Here is a 15,262-nt window from a genome sequence, read left to right as displayed (position 1 = left end):
TCCGTAGACTGTGTCCTTTGCGGACAGTGACGTTAGCTGCGCCATATCTCCAGTGTAAAGTGTGCGCATCCAAAAAATATCTGACATCCAATGTACTTTTTCTGTAGACAGTGTCCACTTCTGACAGTGACATAACCAGTGCCACATCTGCAGTGTAACGTGTGCGTTGAAAAAATGTATCTGTGACATCCAGTGTACTTTTTCCGTAGACGGTGTCCGCTGAGGACAGTGACATTAGCTGCGCCACATCTCCAGTGTAAAGTGTGCGCATCCCAAAAGTATCTGACATCCAGTGTACTTTTTCCATAGATGGTGTCCGCTTCTGACAGTGACATAACCAGTGCCACATCTGCAGTGTAAAGTGTGCGTTGAATTTTTTTTTCTGTGACATACAGTGTACTTTGTCAATAGACGGTGTCTACCTCTTACAGTGACATTATCAGGGCCACGTCTCCAGTTTAACGTGTGCTGTTAAAAAATGTATCTGTGACATCCAGTGTACGTTTTCAATAGACTGTGTCAGCTTCTGACAGTGAAAGTACCAGTGCCACATCTGCAGTGTAACGTGTGCGCCACGGAAAACATTTATCTGTGACATACAGTGTACTTTTTTGCGTAGACGCTGCGGACACTGACATTACCGGTGGTACCTCTCCTGTATAATGTTTCCTCATCCCAAATACCTGTGACGTTCCATGTAATTTTTCATTAGCCACTGGTGATAGCATTGACATTATCTGCGGGGTATCTCCTCAATTTTATGGAAGCAGGTGTATCGCAGCCCTCAATCAGTATTTGGTGGAAGAAGGTATATAGCAATAGCACCTCTCAATCAGTATTTTATGGAAGAAGGTATATGGCACTCCTCAATCAGTATTTGGCAGAAACAGGTATATAGCACCCCTTAATCAGTATTTGGCGGAAACAGGTATATGGCACCCCTCCATCAGTATTTTGTGGAAGCAGGTATATGGCACCCCTCAATCAGTATTTGGCGGAAACAGGTATATAGCACCCCTCAATCAGGATTTTGGAGAAGAAGATATATTGCAGCCCTCAAGCAGTTTTTTTGGGGGCAACAGATATATCACACCCGTTGCAATTAGTTATTCCAATAGCATTTATCCCTCTATCTAGCTGCAGTATTGCAGCAGAACCGCACACAACTGCTATCAAATACAATTACAGTTGTGGCCAAAAGTTTTGAGAATTACATAAATATTGGAAATTGGAAAAGTTGCTGCTTAAGTTTTTATAATAGCAATTTGCATATACTCCAGAATGTTATGAAGAGTGATCAGATGAATTGCATAGTCCTTCTTTGCCATGAAAATTAACTTAATCCCAAAAAAAACTTTCCACTGCATTTCATTGCTGTCATTAAAGGACCTGCTGAGATCATTTCAGTAATCGTCTTGTTAACGAGAATGTTGACGAGCACAAGGCTGGAGATCATTATGTCAGGCTGATTGGGTTAAAATGGCAGACTTGACATGTTAAAAGGAGGGTAATGCTTGAAATCATTGTTCTTCCATTGTTAACAATGGTGACCTGCAAAGAAACCCGTGCAGCCATCATTGCGTTGCATAAAAATGGCTTCACAGGCAAGGATATTGTAGCTACTAAGATTGCACCTCAATCAACAATTTATAGGATCATCAAGAACTTCAAGGAAAGAGGTTCAATTCTTGTTAAGAAGGCTTCAGGGCGTCCAAGAAAGTCCAGCAAGCGCCAGGATCGTCTCCTAAAGATGATTCAGCTGCGAGATCGGAGTGCCACCAGTGCAGAGCTTGCTCAGGAATGGCAGCAGGCAGGTGTGAAAAGCATCAGAGACAGATTGATCTTCTGCAGAAAGTATGGTGAATGGACTGCTGAGGACTGGGGCAAAGTCATATTCTCAGATGAAGCCTCTTTCCGATTGTTTGGGGCATCTGGAAAAAGGCTTGTCTGGAGAAGAAAAGTTGAGCGCTACCATCAGTCCTGTGTCATGCCAACAGTAAAGCATCCTGAGACCATTCATGTGTGGGGTTTCTTCTCATCCAAGGGAGTGGGCTCACTCACAATTTTGCCCAAAAACACAGCCATGAATAAAGAATGGTACCAAAACACCCTCCAACAGCAACTTCTTCCAACAATCCAACAACAGTTTGGTGAAGAACAATGCATTTTCCAGCACGATGGAGCACCGTGCCATAAGGCAAAAGTGATAACTAAGTGGCTCGGGGACCAAAATGTTGCCATTTTGGGTCCATGGCCTGGAAACTCCGCAGATCTTAATCCCATTGAGAACTTGTGGTCAATCCTCAAGAGGCGGGTGGACAAACAAAAACCCACTAATTCTGACAAACTCCAAGAAGTGATTATGAAAGAATGGGTTGCTATCAGTCAGGAATTGGCCCAGAAGTTGATTGAGAGCACGCCCAGTCGAATTGCAGAGGTCCTAAAAAGGAGGGCCAACACTGCAAATACTGACTCTTTGCATAAATGTCATGTAATTGTTGATAAAAGCCTTCGAAACGTTTGAAGTGCGTGCAATTATATTTCACTACATCACAGAAACAACTGAAACAAAGATCTAAAAGCAGTTTAGCAGCAAACTTTGTGAAAACTAATATTTTTGTCATTCTCAAAACTTTTGGCCACAACTGTACAGCAAATAGAGATAAGTGATCAAATTAAAACTTAACTTTTAATAATAAATTTTTAGAAAAAATTGGCCCCAAGATAATTGGATAATGTACATGATAATACAACAATATAGAAGCACGGTAGGTCACCCCACAGTTGATTGTGGCACTGGGTGGCCAGAACACACTTTAATAGCAAAAGGTGCTCGGCGGGACCAAAATTGTGTAACCAAGTGGTCCTACCGCTCCGATGAAATGCTCCTTGGTGCAACGTTTGCCTCACCGATGTTGGATGATGTCCGTACACAGAGGATGGAAACAGTTGCTAAACACAGGGTTAGGGATACTAGGCTAGCTCGCCCTAATGATGCCCTAACGGACCTACACTGGCCTAGGTGACCCGATCACGGACCCCCGTGACCAGGCACAATCAGGAACCTACCCCTGGAATTAATGCGCCCTAGTGGGCCCTCTCCTACCTTGTCCCTACACGCATGTTTCGCTAAAAGATGAGTGTAAAGCTCACCAGGGGAAAAACAAGGGAGCTTGGGCTATCTAGCTGAACGGGGCACACAGACAATGATGCTGGCCGTGTCCCCTGGACAGCAAAGTAATATGTCCACGAACATGGTGTGGCTTCCAATGGACTTACTGGCAGTATAGAAGGGAGAGGACCACTGATAATCGACCCCCCTCCCCCTACCAAAGAAACTAGCACATGGACTGATGTAGTCTAAGGCAGCGGTGGAGACCGCCACCTTTTAAAACGTCAGCCTCAGAATGAGGCTTGGCTGGAGACACTCCTACTTCTCATGACGGTACAGGTCACGCCCACGCATGCGCTGGGAGGCATGCCGCAGCGCTAGTAGGAGAAATCGCCGGGCCGACGCTAGTGAGCATGGTGACGTCACTGCGTCCAGTCTCGTCCATTCTAGCGAGATATGAAGACAGTTGCCGGGCGATCGGGACGCTATCCCCGGATCCTGTCAAGATGCGCAGCCACTGATGTGCAGTTATGCTAATTCATTTTAATAGGCATTAATGGCATAAAAGATAAATCAAGGTAGACTGAATATGCTGGCTAAGCAGAAACACTTCTCTGGAGGGCGAGGTGTAGAAAAGATAGAGAATGAAGGATAATAACTGATCCTATATCTGGACAAAGGAATGGGAAGGAAGGAAGAGAGGGAGTGGTTTTAGTTGAAGCTTTATACTCGTCTATTCCACATGCATCTGGACTCAGAGCAGTAGGCTATTACCTCAGCATGAGGGTTTTCAGTACTCTTCACATAATGAGTTTGTTTTGAGACTCCTTGAGTATCTGCTCACGCATAATTTCTTTCTTTTTGGTACAAAGCTTTACCACCAGCTCAGGGGCACGGCGATGGGCTGTTCTTGTGCATCGGCCTACGCTAATTTGCTCCTGGGCTGGTGGGAAGCAACCAGTGTTTTTTCTGACAGGATGTCGTCGAATACCTAGCCTATAGCATTGTGGGCCCGTTATATAGAATGTGTCGGCAGATAAGAACCATTTGGCCCATCCAGTCTGCCCAATATACTGAATACTATGAATAGCCCTTGGCCCTATCTTATATGAAGGATGGCCTTATGCCTATCCCATGCATGCTTAAACTCCTTCACTGTATTTGCAGCTACCACTTCTGCAGGAAGGCTATTCCATGCATCCACTACTCTCTCAGTAAAGTAATACTTCCTGATATTACTTTTAAACCTTTGCCCCTCTAATTTAAAACTATGTCCTCTTGTAGCAGTTTTCCTTCTTTTACCTTGTTGATTCCCTTTATGTATTTAAAAGTTTCTATCATATCCCCTCTGTCTCGTCTTTCTTCCAAGCTATACATGTTAAGGTCCTTTAATCTTTCCTGGTAAGTTTTATCCTGCAATCCATGTACTAGTTTAGTAGCTCTTCTCTGGACTCTCTCCAAAGTATCAATATCCTTCTGGAGATATGGTCTCCAGTACTGCGCACAATACTCCAAATGAGGTCTCACTAGTGCTCTGTAGAGCGGCATGAGCACCTCCCTCTTTCTACTGGTAATGCCTCTCCCTATACATCCAAGCATTCTGCTAGCATTTCCTGCTGCTCTATGACAATGTCTGCCTACCTATAAGTCTTCTAAAATAATGACCCCTAAATCCCTTTCCTCAGATACTGAGGTTAGGACTGTATCACTGATTTTATATTCTGCTCTTGGGTTTTTACGCCCCAGGTGCATTATCTTGCACTTATCAACATATCGACGACATCTTTGTTATCTGGAACGGTACCAAGACATCTTTTTTAGGCTTTGTGGATGAGTTAAACAGTAACAACATTGGTCTTAGATTCACACATGAGTCTGATCCGAACACTCTTCCTTTCCTTGATATTTTTATTTCTAGAAAGGGCACTGATGAACTGTCAACTACTATCTTCAGGAAACCTACTTCCACTAACTCGGTCCTACATTGTAGCAGTAGCCACCCTACCCCACTTAAGAGAGGTAATCCATGTGGCCAGTATTTGCACCTTAGGCTACTTTCCCACCTGCGTTAGGTGCGGATTCGTCTGGTATCTGCACAGACGGATCTGCACCTATAATGAAAATGCTTGTATACATTCAGAACGGATCCGTTTGCATTTCCATGAACAAAAAAATAAATATTTTTTTAATTTTTATTTTAATTTTATTTTTTTATGATAATGCAAACGGATCCGTTTTGACTTACATTGAAAGTCAATGGAAGGCGGATCCGTTTTCAATTGCACCATATTGTGTCAGTGAAAACAGATCCGTACCCATTGACTTACATTGTAAGTCAGGACAGATCATTTTGGCTCCTCATCGTCAGACGGACATCAAAACGCTGCAAGCAGCGTTTTGGTGTTCGCCTCCAGAGCGGAATGGAGGCTGAACGTAGGAAAACTGATGCATTCTGAACGGATCCTTATCCATTCAGAATGCATTGGGGTTGAACTGATCAGTTTTGGGCGGCTTGTGAGAGCCCTGAAACGGATCTCACAAGCGGACCCAGAAACGCCAGTGTGAAAGTAGCCTTAGGCACAACTGCTCAGAGGGGCCGGAGTTTAGGAAGAAAGCAAAGGATCTCAGTCCAAGGTTCCTTAACAGGGGGTACCCGGATGATATACTCAAGCAAGCCTATCATAGGGCGACTGATACAGCACGCTTAAATCTTTTGGTACCCAAAGAAAAAACTGTGAATGACCAAAAAATCCGGCTAACTTTCAGAAGAGGGAGCAATCTTAAGGACCTCCTCGTACACAGACACTTTACCCCTGCTCCCCAACAGGGCACCTGGCTTGACCGGAGACCCACTGGCTGTTTTAGATGCAGTGGTTGCGTAGCCTATAACATTGTCCAAACAGGCAAAACTTTTTATAGCTCTAACCTGCAAAGAACATTCCCCATCAGGGACTTCATTAATTGTAGAACCCAGGGTGTGATTTATAACCTCGCCCTCCAGACAAGTGTTTCTGCTTGGCCAGCATATTCAATCTACCTTAATTTATCTTTTATGCCATTAATGCCTATTAAAATGAATTAGCGTAACTGCACATCAGTGGCTGCGCATCTTGACAGGACCCAGGGATAGCGTCCCGATCGCCCGGCAACTGTCTTCATATCTCGCGAGAATGGACGAGACTGGACGCAGTGATGTCACCATGCTCACTAGTGTCCGCCCGGCGATTTCTCCTACTAGCGATGCGGCATACCCTTCCTGCGCATGCGCGGGCGTGACCCGCACCGTCATGAGAAGTAGGAGTGTCTCCAGCCAAGCCTCATTCTGAGGCTGGCGTTTTAAAAGGTGGTGGTCTCCACTGCTGCCTTAGACTACATCAGTCCATGCGCTAGTTTCTTTGGTAGGGGGAGGGGAGTCGATTATCAGTGGTCCTCTCCCTTCTATACTGCCAGTAAGTCCATTGGAAGCCACACCAGGTTCGTGGACATATTACTTTCCTGCCCAGGGGACATGGCCAGCATCATTGTCTGTGTGACCCGTTCAGCTAGATAGTCCAAGCTCCCTTGTGTTTCCCCTAATGAGCTTTACACTCATCTTTTAGCGAAACATGCGTGTAGGGACTAGGTAGAAGAGGGCTCACTAGGGCGCATTAATTCCAGAGGTAGGTTCCTGATTGTGCCTGGTCATGGGGGTCCGTGATCGGGTCACCTAGGCCAGTGTAGGTCCCTTAGGGCATCATTAGGGCGAGCTAGCCTAGTATCCCTAACCCTGTGTTTAGCAGCTGTTTCCAGCCTCTGTGTACGGACATCATCCAATATCAGTGAGGCAAACGTTGCACCAAGGAGCATTTCTTCGGAGCGGTAGGACCACTTGGTTACACAATTTTGGTCCCACCGAGCACCTTTTGCTATTAAAGTGTGTTCTGGCCACCCAGTGCCACAATCAACTGTGGGGTGACCTACCGTGCTTCTATATTGTTGTATTATCATGTACATTATCCAATTATCTTGGGGCCAAATTTTTCAAAAAATTGATTATTAAAAGTTTAGTTTTCATTCGATCACTTATCTCTATTTGCTGTACGACTCAGGTGGTCTAGTCCAATTTGGTCATCTATATTTTTATTTATATTCACAATACAAATATACTATAATATAATTTCTATGCTACAAAGCATATTATAAGCACACCCCTCTATATCACACCTATTGATAGCACACCTATAACAGTCCTTAAAAGGACTTTTGTGGCCCTATTAGCTAGCGTTTGGTGTCCCTAACTGTCCCAGCTCCAAAATTCCCCTCTCCCTACACTGGCAAAACACATAATGTAAAATGGCTGCCAGATCGGGTTCTGTTATAGGGTTGGGGGTGTGTCCATTTGCTAAAACATCTCAATTGGCTGTCCTGTCCCTCCTGATGGATGTGTCATGGGTCAAAGTTCGGAGCTATGCAAAAAAATATGGAGTGTGCGAATATCGCCATATGTTCGCATGTTCGAAGAATTGCGAATGAGCAAAGTTCACCGCAAAACGACCACCGGGCGAACCGCAAGGCCATCTCTATTCTTGAGCATCCACAATCACAAGAAGATGATGGTGGAGAACGGCAATTACTGTTTAATGAGGTGGATGATGATGAGACACAGTTGCCAATAACTCAACACCAATTACTGTCTCAAGAGTTTGATGAAGAGGATGAGACACAGTTGTCAATCACTGAGGTAGTGGTTAGGTCAACAAGTCTGGAGGATGAGAAGAGTGAGGAAGTGGAAGAGTTGGTGGTGGACGATGAAGTCACTGACAAACCTGAGAAGGTGGAAAGCCGAGTGAAGACAGCAGTACAGAGGGGGAGCAATCGGCTTAACGGCAACAGGCTGTAAGAGGCAGTGGAGTGGCAAAAGGGAGAAGGCGGGCCACACCAAACAGGCCCGCAACTGTTCACCAGACACCCCCTTGCGGAAATCTCCCTTGCCAAGTGGTAGGTGTTCCACAGTCTGGCGCTTTTTTAAGGAAAGTGCGGACGACAAAAGAATTGCAATTTGCAACCTGTGCCATACAAAAATGAGCAGGGCGTGAACACTAGCAACCTCACCACCACCAGCATGATCCGCCACATGCCATCAAAGCACCATAATAGGTGGGCCGAACGCCTGACTCCACAATCTGTGTCTGCGGGTCACACCACTGCCTCCTATTCCCCTGTGTTACGCACTGTTGGCCAATCCCCTGTCGAAGGCACATGTGCAGGTGCCTCCCACCCTGCACCTGGACCTTTGTAAGCACCATCAGCAACCACATCCACTTCCGTGTCCCAGCGCACAAATGTCCTTACCCCAGGCATTTGAATGCAAGCGCAAATACCCAGCCACCCACCCACAGGCCATAGCACTAAATGCGCAGCTTTCCAAATTACTGGCCCTGGAAATATTGCCATTTAGTCTTGTGGACACTAAGGCCTTCCGCAGCCTGATGTCAGCGGCCGTCACGCAGTACCTAGCCGCCACTATTTTTCAAGGTGTGCCGTGCCAGCCTTACACCAACATGTGTCCCGTAACATCACACGTTCCCTGACCAAAGCAGTTACTGGGAAGGTCCACTTAACCACGGACACGTGGACAAGTGCTTTTGGCCAGGGACGCTTTATTTCCCTGACGGCACACTGGGTGAATATTGTGGAGGCCGGGAGTGAGTCGTACCCTGGGATGGCAGAGGTGCCACCGACGCCAAGGATTGCGGGCCCTACGTCGATCAGGGTTTCCGCCAGCATCTATGTTAATGGCTCTAACTCCCACTTCTCTTCCTCCGCCTCCTCCTCCACTTCCACCTCTGAATTATCCGCGTGCAGCTGGAAGCAGTGTAGCACTGCAGTGGGGAAACCGCAACAGGCCGTGCTGAAGCTGATATGATTAGGAGACAAACAGCACACCCCACAGAGCTGTTGCAGGGGATAAGAGACCAGACTGAGCTGTGGCTCTCGCCACTCAACCTAGAACCAGGCATGGTTGTGTCTGATAATGGCCGTAACTTGGTGGCGGCTTTGGAGCTCGGCAAGCTCAGACACATCCCATGCCTAGTGCACATCTTAAACTTAGTGGTTCAGCGGTTTCTCAAAACCTACCCCAATTTGCCTGAACTACTGGTGAAGGAGCACCGCGTGTGTGCACATTACCGCAAGTCATCGACAGCTTCAGCTGGTCTGTCAATGGACACCTCTGGTGGAGAGGATGAGCAAAATGGTGCAATACCAGAAGATCCTTGTTGAAAAATTGCTCCAAAAAATTCCATCTGACAACGCTGGCGGCAGAGTCTGTAGTTTCTTGGCCAACCGATGAGGGGAGACAAGGGGAACACACAGCAGTTCCAACAAAGGCAGGGCAACACTCTCCAAAGCCTGGAACAGTTTCATGACACTCCGCCAGCAGTCTCACCCTGATGCACGGCCTAGTGTCATAAGGAGGGAAAAATTTTGGAAGATGGTGAAGGAGTACATAGCAGACAGGGTCAGTGTCCTCAATGATTCCTTAGTGCCTTCTAACTACTGGGTGTCCAAGCTGGATACGTGGCGCGAACTGGCGCTCTACGCATTGGAGGTGTTTGTCTGCCCTGCCGCCAGCATTTTGTCTAAGAGGGTATTTAGTGCTGCTGGTGGAATTGTAACAGATAAGCGTATCCGCCTTTCAACTGAAAATCCAGGTTGACTCTTATAAAAATGAACAAGGCCTGGATTGACCATGACTTGTCAACTCCACCAGAGGAAAGCTAATGAACATAAAGGCACTTTAAATGTGTTGTTTATAATGTACTGAATAGACTGTACAGGGAGTGCAGAATTATTAGGCAAGTTGTATTTTTGAGGATTAATTTTATTATTGAACAACAACCATGTTCTCAATGAACCCAAAAAACTCATTAATATCAAAGCTGAATATTTTTGGAAGTAGCTTTTAGTTTGTTTTTAGTTTTAGCTATTTTAGGGGGATATCTGTGTGTGCAGGTGACTATTACTGTGCATAATTATTAGGCAACTTAACAAAAAACAAATATATACCCATTTCAATTATTTATTTTTACCAGTGAAACCAATATAACATCTCAACATTCACAAATATACATTTCTGACATTCAAAAACAAAACAAAGACAAATCAGTGACCAATATAGCCACCTTTCTTTGCAAGGACACTCAAAAGCCTGCCATCCATGGATTCTGTCAGTGTTTTGATCTGTTCACCATCAACATTGCGTGCAGCAGCAACCACAGCCTCCCAGACACTGTTCAGAGAGGTGTACTGTTTTCCCTCCTTGTAAATCTCACATTTGATGATGGACCACAGGTTCTCAATGGGGTTCAGATCAGGTGAACAAGGAGGCCATGTCATTAGATTTTCTTCTTTTATACCCTTTCTTGTCAGCCACGCTGTGGAGTACTTGGACGCGTGTAATGGAGCATTGTCCTGCATGAAAATCATGTTTTTCTTGAAGGATGCAGACTTCTTCCTGTACCACTGCTTGAAGAAGGTGTCTTCCAGAAACTGGCAGTAGGACTGGGAGTTGAGCTTGACTCCATCCTCAACCCGAAATGGCCCCACAAGCTCATCTTTGATGATACCAGCCCAAACCAGTACTCCATCTCCACCTTGCTGGCGTCTGAGTCGGACTGGAGCTCTCTGCCCTTTACCAATCCAGCCACGGGCCCATCCATCTGGCCCATCAAGACTCACTCTCATTTCATCAGTCCATAAAACCTTAGAAAAATCAGTCTTGAGATATTTCTTGGCCCAGTCTTGACGTTTCAGCTTGTGTGTCTTGTTCAGTGGTGGTCGTCTTTCAGCCTTTCTTACCTTGGCCATGTCTCTGAGTATTGCACACCTTGTGCTTTTGGGCACTCCAGTGATGTTGCAGCTCTGAAATATGGCCAAACTGGTGGCAAGTGGCATCTTGGCAGCTGCACGCTTGACTTTTCTCAGTTCATGGGCAGTTATTTTGCGCCTTGGTTTTTCCACACGCTTCTTGCGACCCTGTTGACTATTTTGAATGAAACGCTTGATTGTTCGATGATCACGCTTCAGAAGCTTTGCAATTTTAAAAGTGCTGCATCCCTCTGCAAGATATCTCACTATTTTTGACTTTTCGGAGCCTGTCAAGTCCTTCTTTTGACCCATTTTGCCAAAGGAAAGGAAGTTGCCTAATAATTATGCACACCTAATATAGGGTGTTGATGTCATTAGACCACACCCCTTCTCATTACAGAGATGCACATCACCTAATATGCCTTATTGGTAGTAGGCTTTCGAGCCTATACAGCTTGGAGTAAGACAACATGCATAAAGAGGATGATGTGGTCAAAATACTCATTTGCCTAATAATTCTGCACGCAGTGTATTCCCATGCACCCCTTCCACCACAAACAAGGGTATATGGTTGAATCTTCCTTTTCTCATCCTCATCCTCCTCTTCCATCGTATCAACATGCTTAGTTGTCATATAAAATGCCCTCGCATATTTGCCCTTCGCATATAATGTTTTACTGGGTCAGCTCACCAGCAGGCCCACACCTAAATTCTTTTAGAGGGTCAGCTCACCAGCAGGCCCTCTCAAATAATTTTTTATAGGGTCAGCTCACCACCAGGCCTTCACCTACAATATTTTACAGGGTCAGCTCACCTGAAGGCCCTCGCATATAATGTTTTAGAGGGTCAGCTCACCTGCAGGCCCTCACCTACAACCTTTTTGAGGGTCATCTCACCAGCAGGCCCTCACCTACAATCTTTTAAAGGGTCATCTCACTAGCAGGCCTGCACCTAAAATCTTTTACAGGGTCAGCTCATCAGCAGGTCCTCGCATATAATGTTTTACAGGGTCAGCTCACCAGCAGGCCCTCGCATATATTGTTTTAGAGGGTCAGCTCACCAGAAGGCCTTCACCTTCAATCTTTTACAGGGTCAGCTCACCTGCAGGCCCTCGCCTACAATCTTTTGAAGGGACAGCTCACCAGCAGGCCCTCACCTACAATCTTTTACAGGGCCAGCTCACCTGCAGGCCCACGCATATGTTTTACAGGGTCAGCTCAGCAGCAGGCCCTCAACCATAATTGTTTTGATGGTCAGCTCAGCAGCAGACCCTCACCCATAAGGTTTTAGAGGGCCAGTTCAGCAGCAGGCCCTCACCCCTAATGTTTTAGATGTTCAGATCAGCAGGGCCTTGCTCCAAATGTTTTAGAGGGTCACCAGCAGGCAATCAATCATAATTTTTCAAGGGTGTGCATGCTGCCCTCCTTTATGTGTAACAAAGGGTGTATTGTTGTGCCGGTTCCTTCTAAGGGACAGCCCTTTCACTTAGTGAATAGGCTTTATGAGTGTAGGAGTCCCACTAAATGAACAATTGTACCACAATGTGAATAAGGCCCTCCTTTATGTGATATACAGGTTGTATCGGAGTGCCTCTTGCTTGTAATTTTTGGGGGATATTGCACTTTATATACAAGTAAATATACAGGAAAGTATGTTTCCTAACAATTCTTCCTCTAAAATTGAGTTTATCTTTGGTTTTGTGCGTATTATTTTCAGTCTGTAAAAGTGGCGTACTACTCGGACAACATCGTTTCCAGCAGCGACCTGGGAGTCCAAGATGCATCCAGACATCCTCCCTATTCTGTTCCCGAACCATTTCGGTGGTGTTTCCATCAATTTCTGACCTTTTCCTATGAACCAGGCACCCTCCCCTCTTCAGAGCAGGGGGTGCCTCGTTTAATGCTCGGGTTCCCCATTGACTTCCATTATACTCGGGTGCTCGGTAGAGCACCGAGCATGCCGATGTGTTCGGCCAGACCACCCAAGCAATTTGGTGCTCGATCAACACTACTCAGGATACTATATAGCAAATTTGAATAAAGATGCAATTGATAATGGTAAGTCCTTATAGCATTGCCAGGGCAAGGAGTCTCGTAGATTTTAGATGGAAAGGGATGTAGCACAAATATTATTTGGACAGACTGTATTTGTTCTCCAATGAACACTTAGGAAACATGTGGCCTTTAAAGGAAAGACAATAGACCAAATTTATTTCTAGCCATTGACTGTTTAACCACTGTTTTACCAAACCTCTAAAAGGCATCCAATAGTAACCTGTATCATTCAGCTTTGGTGCAACAGACAGAAGTTGTTTTATTCAATAAGCTACTCGAGAAGCAAAGATAGCAGACTTTCAGTACTATGGTATTTCCTGCTTGGCAGAATGTAAGATACACCATAATAGATTCTTGAAATTTGTGATAATGAAACCTCTTACCACTGACTAAAAAAGGTGGTGGCCGAGACCAAGCAAGATGGACGGGAGGTTTTTATTGCTTTAACAGGGACTTATGAATGTTTGAAATTCAGAAAGATGGTTAGGGTTTTAAGATGGTAGTCGGATAGGTTAATGACCTAAATGATTTCGTATGGAGTTTGCACCAATGAATTTTGGTCCAAGTTTGGCAGTGTTACATTTGAGGTTTCTCATAGACAGACACATTTTCTCGCCAAGTGTGAATACTGAACCAGAAGAGCACTTATGTGTGCCCCTCTTCTGCCTGCTGATTGAGCTGTCAATACAGGGAGTGCAGAATTATTAGGCAAGTTGTATTTTTGAGGATTAATTTTATTATTGAACAACAACCATGTTCTCAATGAACCAAAAAAACTCATTAATATCAAAGCTGAATATTTTTGGAAGTAGTTTTTAGTTTGTTTTTAGTTTTAGCTATTTTAGGGGGATATCTGTGTGTGCAGGTGACTATTACTGTGCATAATTATTAGGCAACTTAACAAAAAACAAATATATACCCATTTCAATTATTTATTTTTACCAGTGAAACCAATATAACATCTCAACATTCACAAATATACATTTTTGACATTCAAAAACAAAACAAAAACAAATCAGTAACCAATATAGCCACCTTTCTTTGCAAGGACACTCAAAAGCCTGCCATCCATGGATTCTGGCAGTGTTTTGATCTGTTCACCATCAACATTGCGTGCAGCAGCAACCACAGCCTCCCAGACACTGTTCAGAGAGGTGTACTGTTTTCCCTCCTTGTAAATCTCACATTTGATGATGGACCACAGGTTCTCAATGGGGTTCAGATCAGGTGAACAAGGAGCCATGTCATTAGATTTTCTTCTTTTATACCCTTTCTTGCCAGCCACGCTGTGGAGTACTTGGACGCGTGTGATGGAGCATTGTCCTGCATGAAAATCATGTTTTTCTTGAAGGATGCAGACTTCTTCCTGTACCACTGCTTGAAGAAGGTGTCTTCCAGAAACTGGCAGTAGGACTGGGAGTTGAGCTTGACTCCATCCTCAACCCGAAAAGGCCCCACAAGCTCATCTTTGATGATACCAGCCCAAACCAGTACTCCACCTCCACCTTGCTGGCGTCTGAGTCGGACTGGAGCTCTCTGCCCTTTACCAATCCAGCCACGGGCCCATCCATCTGGCCCATCAAGACTCACTCTCATTTCATCAGTCCATAAAACCTTAGAAAAATCAGTCTTGAGATATTTCTTGGCCCAGTCTTGACGTTTCAGCTTGTGTGTCTTGTTCAGTGGTGGTCGTCTTTCAGCCTTTCTTACCTTGGCCATGTCTCTGAGTATTGCACACCTTGTGCTTTTGGGCACTCCAGTGATGTTGCAGCTCTGAAATATGGCCAAACTGGTGGCAAGTGGCATCTTGGCAGCTGCACGCTTGACTTTTCTCAGTTCATGGGCAGTTATTTTGCGCCTTGGTTTTTCCACACGCTTCTTGCGACCCTGTTGACTATTTTGAATGAAACGCTTGATTGTTCAATGATCACGCTTCAGAAGCTTTGCAATTTTAAGAGTGCTGCATCCCTCTGCAAGATATCTCACTATTTTTGACTTTTCTGAGCCTGTCAAGTCCTTCTTTTGACCCATTTTGCCAAAGGAAAGGAAGTTGCCTAATAATTATGCACACCTAATATAGGGTGTTGATGTCATTAAACCACACCCCTTCTCATTACAGAGATGCACATCACCTAATATGCTTAATTGGTAGTAGGCTTTCGAGCCTATACAGCTTGGAGTAAGACAACATGCATAAAGAGGATGATGTGGTCAAAATACTCATTTGCCTAATAATTCTGCACGCAGT

The sequence above is a fragment of the Bufo bufo genome, chromosome 1 (genome assembly GCF_905171765.1).
Source record: "Bufo bufo chromosome 1, aBufBuf1.1, whole genome shotgun sequence".
NCBI classification, from domain to species: Eukaryota; Metazoa; Chordata; class Amphibia; order Anura; family Bufonidae; genus Bufo; species Bufo bufo.
Note: the sequence above shows the minus strand (reverse complement) of the source record.